The sequence below is a fragment of the Anabrus simplex genome, chromosome 2 (genome assembly GCF_040414725.1).
Source record: "Anabrus simplex isolate iqAnaSimp1 chromosome 2, ASM4041472v1, whole genome shotgun sequence".
Classification (NCBI taxonomy): Eukaryota; Metazoa; Arthropoda; class Insecta; order Orthoptera; family Tettigoniidae; genus Anabrus; species Anabrus simplex.
Window position 1 is genome coordinate 484,739,296 of NC_090266.1, and position 15,800 is coordinate 484,755,095.

General features: G+C 41.9%; 1 protein-coding gene across 6 annotated transcripts in view; it reads left to right on the plus strand.

Moving 5' to 3' along the window:
• GlcAT-P (Glucuronyltransferase P) overlaps window positions 1–15,800 on the plus strand; it is a 1,177,810-nt gene that overhangs the window by 1,088,061 nt on the left and 73,949 nt on the right. The window lies entirely within an intron of this gene.

Genomic DNA, 15,800 nt, shown 5'->3' on the forward strand with positions numbered 1-15,800 from the left:
TCTTACTTCAAGTGTAAAGCATTTTGTGTAACTTCAAAATAGAACTATGGGTATATTTTACAGTGAAAATCCAAGATCTTTCCACTATATTTCGTCATCAGGCGAATGCTCCGAGCTGTCCAAATATTTTTCAGTTTTCAGTTAAAACAATGCCATTGATTTTACTGGGAAATGGTTGTTATCGTTAACTTTAAGATATGTTTCATGAAAACCTATCTGGTTCCAACCAAGTCAGTTCACTTATGAGTGCACTCACAGACCATTATACCTACTTCGTTGAATACTGTTGCATGAAAACACCTTTTCGAGTCGTTCGCCTTACAAAGGATTTGATCGTGATCTTTTCTGTCCTTCTGAAACAAGCTACCAAAGCTGAGTTGATGGGAGCGAAATTAAAAAAACAAAAACTTCCGAATTCACTCAACGAATGCGCTTCGGAATGAAACACACATGTTTAATAAACACCAAAAAATTAAGGAGCAAAAATTACGACCCTGAAAAATTCTTCCTTGAAAACGAAAATGATCTTAAAAATGTTATGGTTGTCCATAAAACGAAAGTACATATATGAATTATTGCCATGTTTCCCTTGACCGTGGAGCAAGTATTTTGTCGACAATATCCAAGCTTAAACTCAAATAACACAGAAACCAGGACAAGAGAATGACAACATTGACGAAGACATGGTTGACTATTAATAAGCGACACAATAGTATTTGTAATAGAAGAAGGTTTGGTTCGATAGACCTGCGGTGTAACTTCTTAATTCTTCATTAGAAATTTAAAGTCCTTGAAAAATAATAAAAATTAGAATGCGTAAAATAGAAAATGATCCAATTGTACATTTCCTGAGTTAACATTTTAACTGAAAAAGGTACACAATTCTTGTAAGTTATTTTTTGTTGATTTTGTCCAAATGAAATAATTTAAAATGCCATTTTTTCTCAAAACATGAATTTATTGAGTTCGCCATTTGTATTCGCAACACCTGGTATGTAGCTTAAAGCCCGAGTTCGGCAGTAGGTGTTGCAATTTTGGAACATACATCGAGTTGAACGAGAGAGAGAATTTCTCTTCAGCCGCAATCTGGAGTCACCTCACTTGCGGTAAGGGTCATTTGACACCTCATTATCGTGCTGTCGGAGCTGATGGTGTGGTGAGGGAGCGATCTCAACATTGTAATTTGCAGTTCTACAGAGTACAGTACATTCCATCTTCAAACTTTCAAGCCTGGGTTTGGGAAAATGTTCTTGTCACATTCTCGGGAGTTGGGAGAAAAGTAAGAGTGGTAGGCCTACTAGTTCGTAAATATTTCCTTTAAAAACAGGATTGTTTTGGAAGGGATATGATCTACACATGACGGGCGTCGGGCGAGAGAAGCGGTATCCAGTGACATTCATTTCAGACAAATATAATGTAGAAACTATGATTAAGGCACATTTACTATTTACTGCGCCGGGCCCGCGGTCTGGGGGTAGCAAGTCTGTCTCTTATCCGGACTCCTCGGGTTCAGTTCTCGGCCATGTCAGGGATTCTTACTTGGATCTGAGGGCTCGTTCGACGTACATTCACCCTGCATGGGAATAATATTGGGAAGCTATTTGACGGTGAGATAGCGGCCTCTGTCTAGAAAGCCAAGAATAACCAACCGAGATGAATGCACCACGCTGACTACGCATTACCTCGTAATCTGCCGGGCTTCAGGCCCAGCAGCAAGTGCTTGTGTGGCCAAGGCCTGTCAGGGCTCTTTTACCATGGGATTCTGTATATTAGATGAAAATAAGATTCTATTCTGGCAAGGAAATACTGTTAAGAATATGTAAAAAAAAAAAAAAAAAAAAAAAAGGAAATTACGTTTACGTTTATTTTATTACAACATTAAGAAGTTGACAATATCAGTTTCACATTCATTTTCTCAAATAAAACTCCGTATTGTCTTTTAGAAATAGAAAAACTATATCCGGTTTGTATTGACGAGATATGCCGCAACCTCGATGTCTCCAAAATCTGTAAAATCTGTGAAAGTAGTTACTTTTACGTAAAACTAGTAACCTTGTTGTTAGAAGAATCTTGCTTCCTGACTTCACACGTTTGAGGATAGTAGTAGATAAAGCTGTTCCTCAAGCTCCTCTCCATGCACCAGAAGACACTCCAAACTCACCAAAGAGACAAAGAAAGCACTGGCACCCTAGTTAGCATAGATCTTCTATCTCCAAACCCCTCGCTATCTCTTCCAGTTCGTTTCCTGCTAGTGGCTTTACGTCGCATCACCTTATGGCGACGATGGGATAGGAAAGGCCTAGGAAATGAAAGGAAGCAGCCGTGACCTTAATTAAGGTATAGCCCCAGCATTTGCCTGGTGTGAAAATGGGAAACCACTGAAAACCATATTCAGGGCTGCCGACAGTGGGATTCTAACCCACTACCTCCCGGATGCAAGCTCACAGCCGCGCGCCCCTTACCGCACGGCCAACTCGCCCGGTGTTCGATTCCTGGCTCTGACTAGAATTCGAGTTCAGTTTTAGGGTTTGGCCTAGAAATGTGTGCGGCCATGTTCAAGCGGACAAATGAGGGGAGTGTCTGTTCAAAAGGTGGCTATTTCCACCATAGGGAAGTCGTGGGGAAACGCAAGAAACGTATAATAAAAGGCACATGGGACGTACCCATGAACGGGTATGGTACAGTTTCAAAGTATTACATATTTTTGGTCTGGATTGCTCATGGCATTCGGTAGTATTCAACTACTGCAATGCATGTGAACGAAATACTGATTTTTGTTTGAAGTAGTAAAAGCATCATTTGAACAGACACTCCTCAAATATGGAATAACATTGTTTTGAAGGTACGTGATCTGTACGTGAAGAGTGTCGGGCGAGACAAGCGATATCTATGTAAGCTTCGAACGTTTCATTGAAACACTACCCCTAAATACCTCATCGAGACCGAGAAAACCAAGTACCTTGTCAAAACCTGGACGTTGGCGACCTAGTCAGTGCCCGCAGCTAGGCCAGGGGCCATTGACCAGGCATCCTCAGCCGGAGTTTACATGCGTAGGGGCCAGTTCCTTTCCGCTCCTACACCCAACAGCACGAGGCTACCCATCCAAGTGATGATCACGCCCTATTTTGGAAAACTCTCGGGATCCGTAGGACGTCATCAAGATACTTATGGTATATTTTATTCTAGAACTAATTTTATGGACAAGGACATTGCTGCGATGGACAAGAAAAGGCTTCTATGACGATATTGTGAGAGAACTGAAGAATTGTCCAGAATGTTTGAGCATTTTTCAGAATATTGTTTATTGGTCGCAAGAAGTATATGACCTAGTTCATAACAGGAACAGTACTCTCAGATCGTGACATCTTCTTCACCATATTTCACAACTGGTACAGCGCTTTTAGGAAGGCGATGCTCACATGGGATTCTTCTAACCCAGACCCGTCCGACGGATCGTCATAAAGTGTAGCATCAGTTATCGGCTCAGCGAACTATCTCCAGTGTTTAGTTTGATTGGGTCATGCTTTGTACCGCGCGAATTGATTCTTTGCATTCTTACTAATATTCGGCTTATGTACATCTGTCTGTTCATAGAATCCTAGTTTGTGCAGTTTTCAACGAACAGTTTTGGTACCGACGTTTTTTCCAGAAGCACTTTGCATCTGAAGAATGTTGTAATTCCCCTCATGCCATGCAATTTTGTCGCACTACTCTTTTCAGTACTCGGCAGTCCCTCTCTCTCGCCTGTTCGTGAGGTTTTGGTGTTATTGTTCTTGTTCTTGGGGCAGTCATTATGACGTTGATCGGGAAATCCATAGCAAGTTAGAAAAGTCCAGTATTCACTTGCGAGAAAAGTGGCTGCCAGTTATTATACTCCGCGGAATATGTCTGTGCCTTGTAGGCCGGCCTATTCTGCGGTTACAGGCTTGATATTCTGTCGCAAGATACGAGTATCTTCTTTATGCGTATACCTGTCAGAGCCTTGGCACGCGTGGACATACACAAGATAACTACAGTACACGTATAACTAGGGAGTCGGGTTTCTGTAGCCGAGGAAACTATTTCAAAAGTGCCATGAAATGAAATGGCGTATGGCTTCTGGTGCCGGGATGTGTCCGAGGACTTCGACTCGCCAGGTGCAGGTCTTTTGATCTGACTCCCGTAGGCGACCTGCGCGTTGTGATGAGGATGAAATGATGATGAAGACGATATATACACCAAGTCCCCGTGCCAGGGGAATCAACCAATTATGGTTAAAATTCCCGACCCTGCCGGGAGTGGAACCCGGGACCCCTGTGACCAAAGGCCAGCACGCTAACCATTTAGCCGTGGGCCGGACAAAAGTGCCATGAAACAGTGGATCAGGTAATACACTCATATAATCGTCTTTTTTTCTTCTTTTTTCTACCGCTTCTCCCACAACTGTGAGGTCCCGGGTGCCAACTGAATCGCACATGTGGATTTGGCCCTGTTTTACGGACGGATGCCCTTCCTGACGCCAACCTTATATGGAGGGATGTAATCACTATTGCGTATTTCTGTGGTGGTTGGTAGTGTAGTGTGTTGTCAGAATATGAAGAGGAACGTGTTGGGATAAACGCAAACACCCAGTCCTCAGGCCAGAAGAATTAATCAAAGACGATTAAAATTCTCCGGCGTGGCCGGGAATCGAACCCGGGACTCTCTGAACCGAAGACCTCAACGCTTACCATTCAGCCAAGGAATACAGTCAAATGATCTAAAAAAATTAAAATGTAATTTCAGTTCCTCTAGTCACTTTTATGATTATTGTCTACAGGATGACGGGTTCAGCTGTGCTGAAGTTCCGGATTGCTTCCGACACTAAACAATTCTGGACGTCGATGGATAATTAGGTCCTTTTGCTTCGTAGAGGAGCGAAAATAAACATGTCACCCTATCTGAAGTAATTTGTTAAGAAGGAAGCCATACCTTCCAGTGTCGACTCAGTTAAATGTAACCGAAAAGCTTCCCAGTCTGTCGAACACAAGTTAAATATAAATATAACACTATAACATATCTGTAAGAAAACACATTAAACACGAAATTCTTTGTTTAATAGTGTATGTTTTTATTCCGTGTTTAATATGTTTTTAGAGATATTTATAGTGTAATATTTATATTAACTTGTGTATTCGGCAGACTGGAAATATTTCAAGTTGCATCTGTCTGAAGTAACTCACTACATCGGAAAGCTTTCTTCCAAACTCGTTTAGGCCTAATGAACAGCTGGATGATGATGATCGTTGTTCATCCGTTATTTAGAGAGAGCTCTTATTCTCGACCGCTTTATCATCGTATGTTATTATTATTATTATTATTATTATTATTATTATTATTATTATTATTATTATTATTATTATTATTATTATTATTATGTACGCCTCCGTAGCTTAACGGTTAGTGTTATTAGCTACCGTCCTCGGAGGCATGGGTTCGATTTCCAGTATTGCCAGAAATTTAAGATTGGCAGGAGTGCTGGTGTGTGGTTGAAATGGTGCATGCAGCTCACCTCGATTGGAGATCTGCCTGAAAACAGTTGCACTACCTCGGGATGAGGACGCGAGTTTACTCTTATTATTATTATTATTATTATTATTATTATTATTATTATTATTATTATGTACGCCTCCGTAGCTTAACGGTTAGTGTTATTAGCTACCGTCCTCGGAGGCATGGGTTCGATTTCCAGTATTGCCAGAAATTTAAGATTGGCAGGAGTGCTGGTGTGTGGTTGAAATGGTGCATGCAGCTCACCTCGATTGGAGATCTGCCTGAAAACAGTTGCACTACCTCGGGATGAGGACGCGAGTTTACTCTTATTATTATTATTATTATTATTATTATTATTATTCATAATTTATTTGGACCGGTACTGGACATATGGGTTTGGCACAATTTTACGGTTGGATGTCCTTCCCGACGATAACCCTATAAGCAGAAATGTATTCGCTATTGCGTGGATTTTGTGGTGGTCAGTAGTGTGGCATGCTATGTGTACACGAAGAGAAGTGTATTAAGACGAACACAAACACCCAGTACCCATGTCAGAGGAATGTTTTTTCTAGTTGCTTTACGTCGCACTGACACAGATAGGTCTTATTGCGACGATAGGACAGGAAAGGGCTAGGAGTGGGAAGGAAGCGGCCGTGGCCTTAATGAAGGTACAGCCCCAGCACTTGCCTGGTGTGAAAATGGGAAACCACGGAAAACCATCTTCAGGTCTGCCGACAGTGGGGTTCGAACCTACTATCTCCCGAATACTGGATACTGGCCGCACTTAAGCGACTGCAGCTATCGAGCTCGGTAAACAGAGGAATTAACCACACGCAGTTAAAATTCTCGGCCCAGCCGACAATCGGACCCGGGGCCCTCTGAACTGAAAACCAATACGTTGACCATTCAGCCGAGGAACCGATTTTATTATTAACTTATTATTGTTAATATTATTATTATTATTATTATTATTATTATTATTATTATTATTATTATTATTATTATGCGTTTAGCGTGGAATGACACATCAGTGCACATTATACTTAAATACGTACGCAGATTATATATTGACACCCATGTTCCTGAGATAGTCCACTGAGTCAGATTTCACATCGACAAAATCTCCAGGGTCACCATGGTAAGCCCTCAGGGAACACTCGTATACAACATGTTGGCTAGCATGTCTCTCAGTCCCACAATTACACTCGGAAGATGGCAGTTTGGTCCACTTGTAGAGCGTATCACCGCACACACCAAGGCTAGTCGGAATTCTATTCGGCCTACACCATAGTCTTCTGAGTAAACTGACTCTAGTATCCTTCACGATGATAGAAAGCATACTGCATAATTCTGGGGCGGCAGTCGATTTCCAGTCGTGGTTAATGAGAGTGAAGCTTTCCACTGTTAGTCTCTGAACTATGCTTAGCGCTGGGTTCGTTGATATGAACCTGCTGGACTGTAGATCAGTGAAATCAAATGGTAATTGCAGATCTACTATAATGTGACATTCTCTGACCAGGTCGTGAAGTCGGTGAGAAATGAAGGAGCAATATGACACAGAACAGGAAGCGAGCAAGGTGGTGGGGACCTCATCGTCCTTGAAATCATTCTCAAGGTGTTGTAGAGTAGTGCATCAATGTTCTTGGTGTGGGGCCTGTTACCAAACAGGAGCACAGTACTCAGCAGTAGAAAAGATGTGACTAACGGCTGAGCATCAAAGTGTAGTGGCGCAAAATTCGGAGAATGTTTCAAGTGTTGAGTTTAGCAGCTCTGCTCGTCAGGTTTTGCCTGAAGGACAGAGTTCTATCTAGACCAACTTCCTGGTACTTTGGAAACCTGGTGTGTTTTGACAGTGCATTAACAAAATATACACTGACCTGGTGGGTGTTCAGATGGAAGATGCAAACTTCTGATTTAGTCATACCTGTTTGTTATCCCAATTTACAAAAGTCATTTCCGAGAACAGAAAGGTTTTCAGTAAGAATGGATTCAGTAGCTTCAAGGCTACTGTTCCTGGTAGATGTTGCCTAGTCATGTGCTTAGCCAAATTTTCAAGATGGTGTCTTTATGTTATCAGTTATATACAAACTGAAATGGAGCGGAGCAAGCAGAGATCCTTGAGGTAGACCATTATTTAACTTCATTCTTCTACTCACTGAATGACCCATTATAATCCTGCAGATTATGCCATTCAACATGCTGTTGATGGGTGGGCAATGATTTTGCAAGGTGCCATACGCAGCAGTTTATATAAATGCACCCTCTCTACACAGCATCGTATGAAGTCATTACGTCAATTAATGCCACAGATGCCTTAAGACATAGTTGGATTCCTGCCTCTATGTATGTGGCGAGGAATAGTACCCGGTCGATGCAGCTGCGCTGGGGTCTAAAACAAGCTTGTTAGATAGTGATGTGCTGTAGTAGTGCAGAAGCAATTCTTGTTAAAGAGAAGTCGTTCCAGCAGCTTGTAGCAAACACTCAGTAATGAAATTGGTCTGTAACTGTCAGGCTTATCAGCACGTTTTCTTGGCTTCAGAATGGTAATGATTTCTGTAAGGTGAGGTAGGGTACCATTTCGAAGAATATTGGTAGGAAACCTACTCAGCTGCATGCGAGTGTTTATAGCACAATTTATTAAGAATTCACGATGGATCCCGTCAAACGCAAGAGCTTTAATAGTTTTCATATCCTTGAGACTTATTTCGATACCGCCGACGATGAAAGGCGTGAAGTACTCCGAATTCGGTAAACGTCTTACTTATAGGTTTTTAGCTCCTTAGCTGACTCTTGCACGTACATGATGCCCGCCGCACAGGTACTACGATTCGATTTCCAATACTGGACTGAACGTCAGCACTAGCAGCTAGATAATCCTTGTGATATCCTGGCTAAAATACGTCAAGAATTGTATGTCTTATCCCTTTCATCTTTGGACCAACTGTTTAAAACAATTTCTTGCCGGATTATTGAAATAGTCATAGGACTTCTTTTTAAAGGAAATCCACAGCTCATTTCTGAGATACGTAATTCCATAGAAAATGATCAGAGACTAGTCGTTTCTTCTCCGCAATCCTCCATTACTCCACCGCTTCCATTCCATAATTGCCTCTTAACGGGTTACGGAATTTATAAAATTTTGATCTTCACGATAGACAACTGTGTGATGTAACTGGTTTGGCTAATCCTCTATAATCTGGGAATAATAAACTTCATATTGGTTCTTACATACACGAAGGTCAAGTGATGTAATTTCGGTTTCTCCTAAAGAAGCTCACTGCCACATCGCCACGTGTAAGGAAAAAAACGTGATATATTTGTGTGTATCTTTTTCAAGATATTAATAGAAATGTACAGAAACGAGGTGAAATATTGAAGTGCTTAAGTAGTGTATGGACCAACTCCAAACCACTTAAAAAGCAACCTACAAAGCCAGCAAACGCCACGTAGTTCGGAACGCGCTGGTATATGGAGACAGAAACGGATGAGTGCAGAAGCATTTGCTGATTCATAGAAAAATATTATTACGTTTATATTTAGACTACAGTAAAGAAATAGATAACAATAGTTTACCTCTAAATACCGTAAATACCGTGCGTTTCTTTCCTCCTCTGCCTCCATTGCACAACAGCCTCAAAGGGCCATGACCTACTAAGCGACCACTGCTCAGCCCGAAGGCCTGTAGAGTATGAGGTGTCGTATGGTCAGCACGACGAATCCTCTCGGCCATTATTCTAGGCTTCCTAGACCGGTGTGCATTTCTTTCACTTTTCAAATTATTTCATGATGCGAAGGTCAAGAACCACTTGTGGTATGAGAACCAGTAAATAGAAGTAAGGAAAACCATTATGATTGTGTAATGATAATATTGAACTGGATCTCACTTTTCTGTAAATAGCGTGTGAGTATGCTGTCCCTTACTTTTAGTTTCAAGCTAGGGCCATCCAAACAGCGCTCCCCGAGCGCTAGCGCTCAGGCCGCGCTCCAAGCCAGTGCTCCTAGCGCTTTGGGGAAGGTATTTTCGGTAGTGGTGGGAGCATAGAGTTAGTAAATAACACACTAGAGGTAGCATTGGCGCCACCGTCTACGAGAGAATCACTGTAGCGAGCGGAGCATGTTGAAATCGCAGCTGTTTGGCAAAAAGCTCATTCCGCCGTACTCATCAATGTAAATTGGGGACTTTTAAAACTGTGTGGATGTAGATACGATTTAAATTTCTGACATGTAAACATTCTCAGATGCTACAGTATACTTGCGATGCTTCTCTCCAGTAAAAACGAGAGCCCTAAAAGCAAAAATACAGGAGAAATAAGTGATAAAAGAGGACGGTGTTCAGGTGCAGTTAACGAACACAAAACCAATTTGCTGTTCATATTAAGTCTTCTAACAAAATACGTTTAGAAGGAGGGCACGTATATTTTGCTATCTTTTGTGTAAATGGCCAGGAATTTGCTATAATTCTGCCCAATGACTGAAAATGTCCTCTCTCGTACGAAGCGGATGAGAGAGTTTTTAGGCCTAAAAACGTTGGCGAGATTTTGGGGTAAACTAGACAAAATATTGTCATCGCCGGTTTAGACGCTGGCTTTCTGAGCCCAAGTTGGCAGGTTCGAGCCTAACTCAGTACGGTTATACTTGAAAATGCTCAAATATGTCATCCTCTTGTAGATAAATTTACCGGCACATGAAAAAACTCCCGTAGGAAAAATTCCGACACCTCGGGGTCTCTGAAAACCTCATAAGTAGTTAGTGGGACGTAAATCCATTATTATTATTATTATTATTATTATTATTATTATTATTATTATTATTATTATTATCATCGATGTTTTCTAAATGTGATTACAAGTGGAAATATGACACTCGCTTATGCTTTTAGCCTATTATGGAGTTTTTATTTAGCTTGTCGTGAAATGTATGATTTGCTTTAAGATTTAAACTTGTAAAATGTAAAATAGAAAGGGAAAGTGGTAAATTATATGATTGAAGAGAACTGAAAAAATACAATAATTTTTACAATTTGCTTTACATCGCACCGACACAGATGGGTCTTACGGCGACGATGGGATAGGAGAGGACTAGGAGTGGGAAGGAAGCGCACATGGGCATAAATGAAGTTCAACCCCAGCATTTGCCTAGTGTGAAAATGGGAAACCACGGAAAACCATCTTCAGTGCTGCCGACAGTGGGGTTTTAACCCACTATTTCTCGAAAGCAAACTTACAGCTGCGTGGCTCTAACCGCATTGCCAACTCGCTCGGTCATTAATTTACGTATTATACTTGTATAGGCCTGTAGTGCCATCGCCATTTAAGAGAATAATATTCACGAAAGTAAAGGACTCAGATGTTCACACGGTGTTGCACATTTAGTCTGGTAAGCTATGAACGGGGACTGCTACAGTACACGTACTATACGAAGGGAAAGCAACAAACTGTATACACAGAAAATATATCCATTAGCTTTTAATACTATAAATACACACAGAAACTAAAAAACGGAGCACAGTTCCAGGCTATCATGCACAACTTTTCTTATTTTTTTGTACCGATTTACTTTACGTTGCACCGACACACATAGGTCTTACGGCGATTATGGGACAGGAAAGGGCTAAGAGTGGGAAGGAAACGACTGTGGCCTTTATTAAGGTCTAAAAATTGGAAACCATCTTCAGTGCTGCCGACAATGGGGTTCAAGCTGACAGCTACGTGACCTAAAGTCTGCAGCCACTCGCTCGGTATCATGTACATGATTTTTCTGCATATTTGCTTTCAAAAGCATGGCCATTCAGCGAAAGGAAAATGTCATCCCTTATATTTCCTAAAACTTTATTTTCAGTCTTCAAGGAAAGATCCAAAGAAACTCATTCGCGCCGACAGGGGAATCAGTCGCGAAGTCAGCCCAAGTAGGCCAAAGTATTATTGTATACGCACGGAAATGAATTTCAAGGAAACATACCTGTGAAATGATACGCCACTGCCCTTTATGAACCTCTCTATGCAGCCATAAGTTGCACAGGAGACTGGCATTTTCCTTCACAGAAGTATATACTTCAATTTATCGGGAAGCTCCAGTAGTGACAGTGCCAAACAATACAGCTTTTGCCAAACAGCGCGCTCGTTCAACTTCGCACGCGACTGCAGCGCCAATGCTACCTCTAGTATATAATATACTAACTCTATGGGTGGGAGGAACTTGGGTGGCTGAGCGAGCAGTCTACCCGCCGCCCCCGAAGAGAGCAGAAGATCCATCAGTCGCTAGTTAGCCTACAGAGTCACTGTAGCCTAGTCCAATGCGCTTTGTTAACAGCGAGTAACTAAATCAGTTTTGCACTTTTCATGACTGAACATCATACAAAAAAAAGGAGTGGTGAATCAGCAGCCTTTAAAGCAGAATGGGAAATTTCCTTTTTCTGTACAGCTTATAAAGGGCATGCCAAATTTTTAGTGTGCCACCGAGATTTAATGTGCTTAAAAAGCACAATTTTGAACGGCACTACAATGCTGACCACAGGGATGATTACGGTGATTTGACAGACGCCAGTCGCCAATCGAAGTTGGAAGAATTGAAAGAATATTTCAAGCAGCACTGTTCTGTAAGTATTATTGTTTTAATTTTTAAATGCTTGTTTACAAAGGGAATGAAGAAATGATTGAATTATCTGAATAACACTAAAATTGTGACTTGCCGTATTTTTGTCTGACAGGAGATTGAGGAGAGTGAGGTTGGTTAACCCATTTTACGAACAAGCTACAAATGTTCGTTGCGAATTGCCAAAGCTGGGAAACCCTTCAAAGAAGGGAATGTAATCAAGGAGTGCCCAATGGACGCGGCGACATGTATTTGTCCTATGGAGCTAGTTGAGAAATTTGACAAAATCTCTCTTTCTCCTCAAAGTGTGGCTCGCAGAATGGACGATATGGCCGTTGATATGGAACAGCAATTAATGGAGAAGGCAGCAAATTTTTTATCCTTTTCCATCGCCCTCGACGAATCAACCGACATTGCGGACACAGCTCAGCTCGTTATTTTCATTCGAGGGGTGGATGACGATCTTCGGGTCACCGAGGATTTCCTAGACTAGGTAGCTCTCAAAGACACCACTACCGGTTTCGATATTTTCCAAGCAGTGGAGTGTGTGTTTGAGTCAATGGGATTAAAATGGGAGCGGTTGACGAGTGTAACGACGGACAGAGCTCCTCCTTTACGTGGTCTACGCACGGGGTTCCTAAGCTATGTGAAATTAAAAATGGCTGAGAGCGGTAGTACCCTAATGGCGGCGATCCAGTGCTTGATACACCAGGGGGCAATCTGTGCAAAAGTCGCCAAACTTAATGGGAACAGTTGTGCGAATGGTAAAGTTTCTTCGCTTCCATGGACTCACGCACCGTCAATTCAAAGAGTACCGGGCGAGTTGGCCGTGCGGTTAGAGGCGCGCAGCTGCGAGCTCGCAATCGGGAGATAATGGGTTCGAACCCCACTGTCGGCAGCCCTGAAGATGGTTTTCCGTGGTTTCCCATTTTCACACCAGGCAAATGCTGGGGCTGTACGTTAATTAATACCTTAATTAAGACCACGGCCGCTTCCTTCCCATTCCGGGACCCTTCTTGTCCCATCGTCGCCATAAGACCTATCTGTGTCGGTGCGACATAAAGCAAATAGCAAAAAAAGAAAAGAAAGAAATTCAAAGAGTTCTTGGATGATATCGAAGCGGAGTATCCGGATATCCCGTAGCATGCAGAAGTAAGATGGCTGAGCAAGGCGAAGGTGCTTCATCTTGATTTTTGCTTGCGGAACGAAATATATACATTTTATGACATGAAAGGGCGGTACGAGGTTCTTTTGCGTGATCCTAAGTGGGTGGCGAACTTGGCCTTTTTAAGTGACTTTACTGCCCATCTGAATACTTTGAACACTTCGCTTCAGGGCGAAAAGGACAATATCTGTGATTTGGTGGAAAAAATTCAAGCGTTCAAAAGGAAATAGAACTTGTGGGAAAACCAGTGGCGTGCAAGGAACACAGGACATTTTCCATCGCTTGAAACAGTGAAATAAGGTGTCGACTTTGATGAGTTCTTTCAGGTAATTTGACAATATTACAAGGGGAGTTTGAAAAAAGATTTTCAGAATTATCAGAACTCCAAGCGGTGTTAGATGTATTTGTTCGACCATTTTCTCTTAGTGCAGACAGTGCTCCACAGCTATTACAATTAGAGTTGCTTGAATTGCAGTTCAATGTTCGTCTTAAAGACCGCTTTCTATTGACACGAAGTTTAGAAGAATTTTACAACGGCTTTCCGCAAGAAGAATACCCCCTTTTGTATAAACATGCATGTAAAGTTCTGTCAGTGTTCGGTTCAACGTCCATTTGTGAACGTTTCTTTTCGGTTCTTGAGCTTACCAAAAGTAAACATCGTGCAACGATGAGCGATAGAAACTTGCGCAATTGTTTAAGAATCGCTGTGTCCAGAAATATTGTAGGCCTACTCAATTTGGAGAAGATTGTTTGCTCCGAAAGTAAAAGCTCGTAAAAACGGCTGAGCAAAAGTCAATCAAGGTCTGTACTATCTGTTCATATTGGTAAAAGTTTGTTGAATTTTCCTCTCAGTTATGTTTAAATTTCAGTTTTGAATAAATCACGTTACTGTATTCTTTACTTAACACTTGATTTCGTTTCCTGCATATTCCATACATCGGAGCACCTTTCGATTTGTATATGCGGTACATTTGTTATGGCAAAACAGACCTATCAATACGATGTCAACAAACCCACAAAACCGGGGCTGTATCTTAATTAAGGCCACGGCCGCTTCCTTCCACTTCCTAGGCCTTTCCTATCCCATCGTCGCCATAAGACCTATCTGTGTCGGTGCGACGTAAAGCAAATAGCAAAAAAAAAAAAAAAAAAAAGCCGTCGGACGCACGACTGTACGTACGTATCTAGTGAGCGCGGTCCGAACATCGTCCGTCTCAGGTCTCCTCGCTGCCACACTGTAGTTGTGGGAGGGGAAGGTGCGCTAGTCTGACTGCCCAGTGCTCCCCGAGCGCGGGCGCGCTCTCGGAGCGCAATTGGCTGGATGATCCTCTTTAGTCCAAATCCATTCCACAGACATCCTACAAACGTTAGGCTCTGATGGTACGTGATAGTATGGATGGTGCTGCGTAGGCCCTACACACTCTAGAGGCCTGAAGGACTCATGCCATGGATAGCGAAATAATATTGCTCCTGAATGGACGCGATATCCAACCGCTGCGGATAACGAAACGTTTGCCGTTGTGTAGATGTGCATTAGGTCCACATACGGCTTACTGAATAAACAAACATCCACCGACGATGTGCTGTGTGTACGGTTAGCTCAGATGGAGCGGACGCGATCTATGTGGACTGTTAACATACTTGAGTAGAAATGTTTCGGTTTTTATTTTTTCTGTCTCCCAAAGTATGGTGATGTTATTTATTTATTTATTTATTTATTTATTTATTTATTTATTTATTTATTTATTTATTTATTTATTTATTTATTTATTTATTTATTTATTTATTTATTTATTTATTTATTTATTTATTTATTTATTTATTTATTTTGGTAGAGTTAAGGGCATCAGGCCTCCTCTTCCTCTCTACCAAAAATGTACGTACAACTCCAAAACGTAATTAAAATAATGGCTATGTTGTTTTGCACATTATTGTTCCGTGACCGGTTGCTTATGTGGCTCTAAAAAGGGAGCGTTTAATACGCAGCCTGGATAAGCATAGATGGTCAAGTGATTTGAATCCGGCTAACTGAGAGCCAGTCTGTTAGCGAAGTAAGTGTTCGAACAGGTCGCCTTCTTCATTAATGCATATCTGAACACGCCATTCAATTGCAAGTTAGGCTCGTTGGAGCGTGGTAGATTTTGCGGACCTGTAGGGTGCTGTAATATAATTTCGAAGGCTCTCAGGATCTTCCGACTGCTGAGAAACTAATTGTATCAAAGACCTCTCTGGAAGAAGTCCAATGGCGTGAAATCGGGCGGTCTGGCTGGTCAGGTGACAGATTTTCCCATACCTATAAATTGGCCGATGTGTGTAGCATTCAGGTGTTTGCGAATAACTGCTGACATGGGCGATGGAGATCCATCGTGTTTGGATTCAAATCCCACTGTCGGCAGCCCTGAATATGGTTTTCCGTGGTTTCCCATTTTCACACCAGGCAAATGGGGCTGAACCTTAATTAAGGCCACGGCCGCTTCCTTCCAACTCCTAGGCCTCTTCTAACCCATCGTCGCCATAAGAATTATCTGTG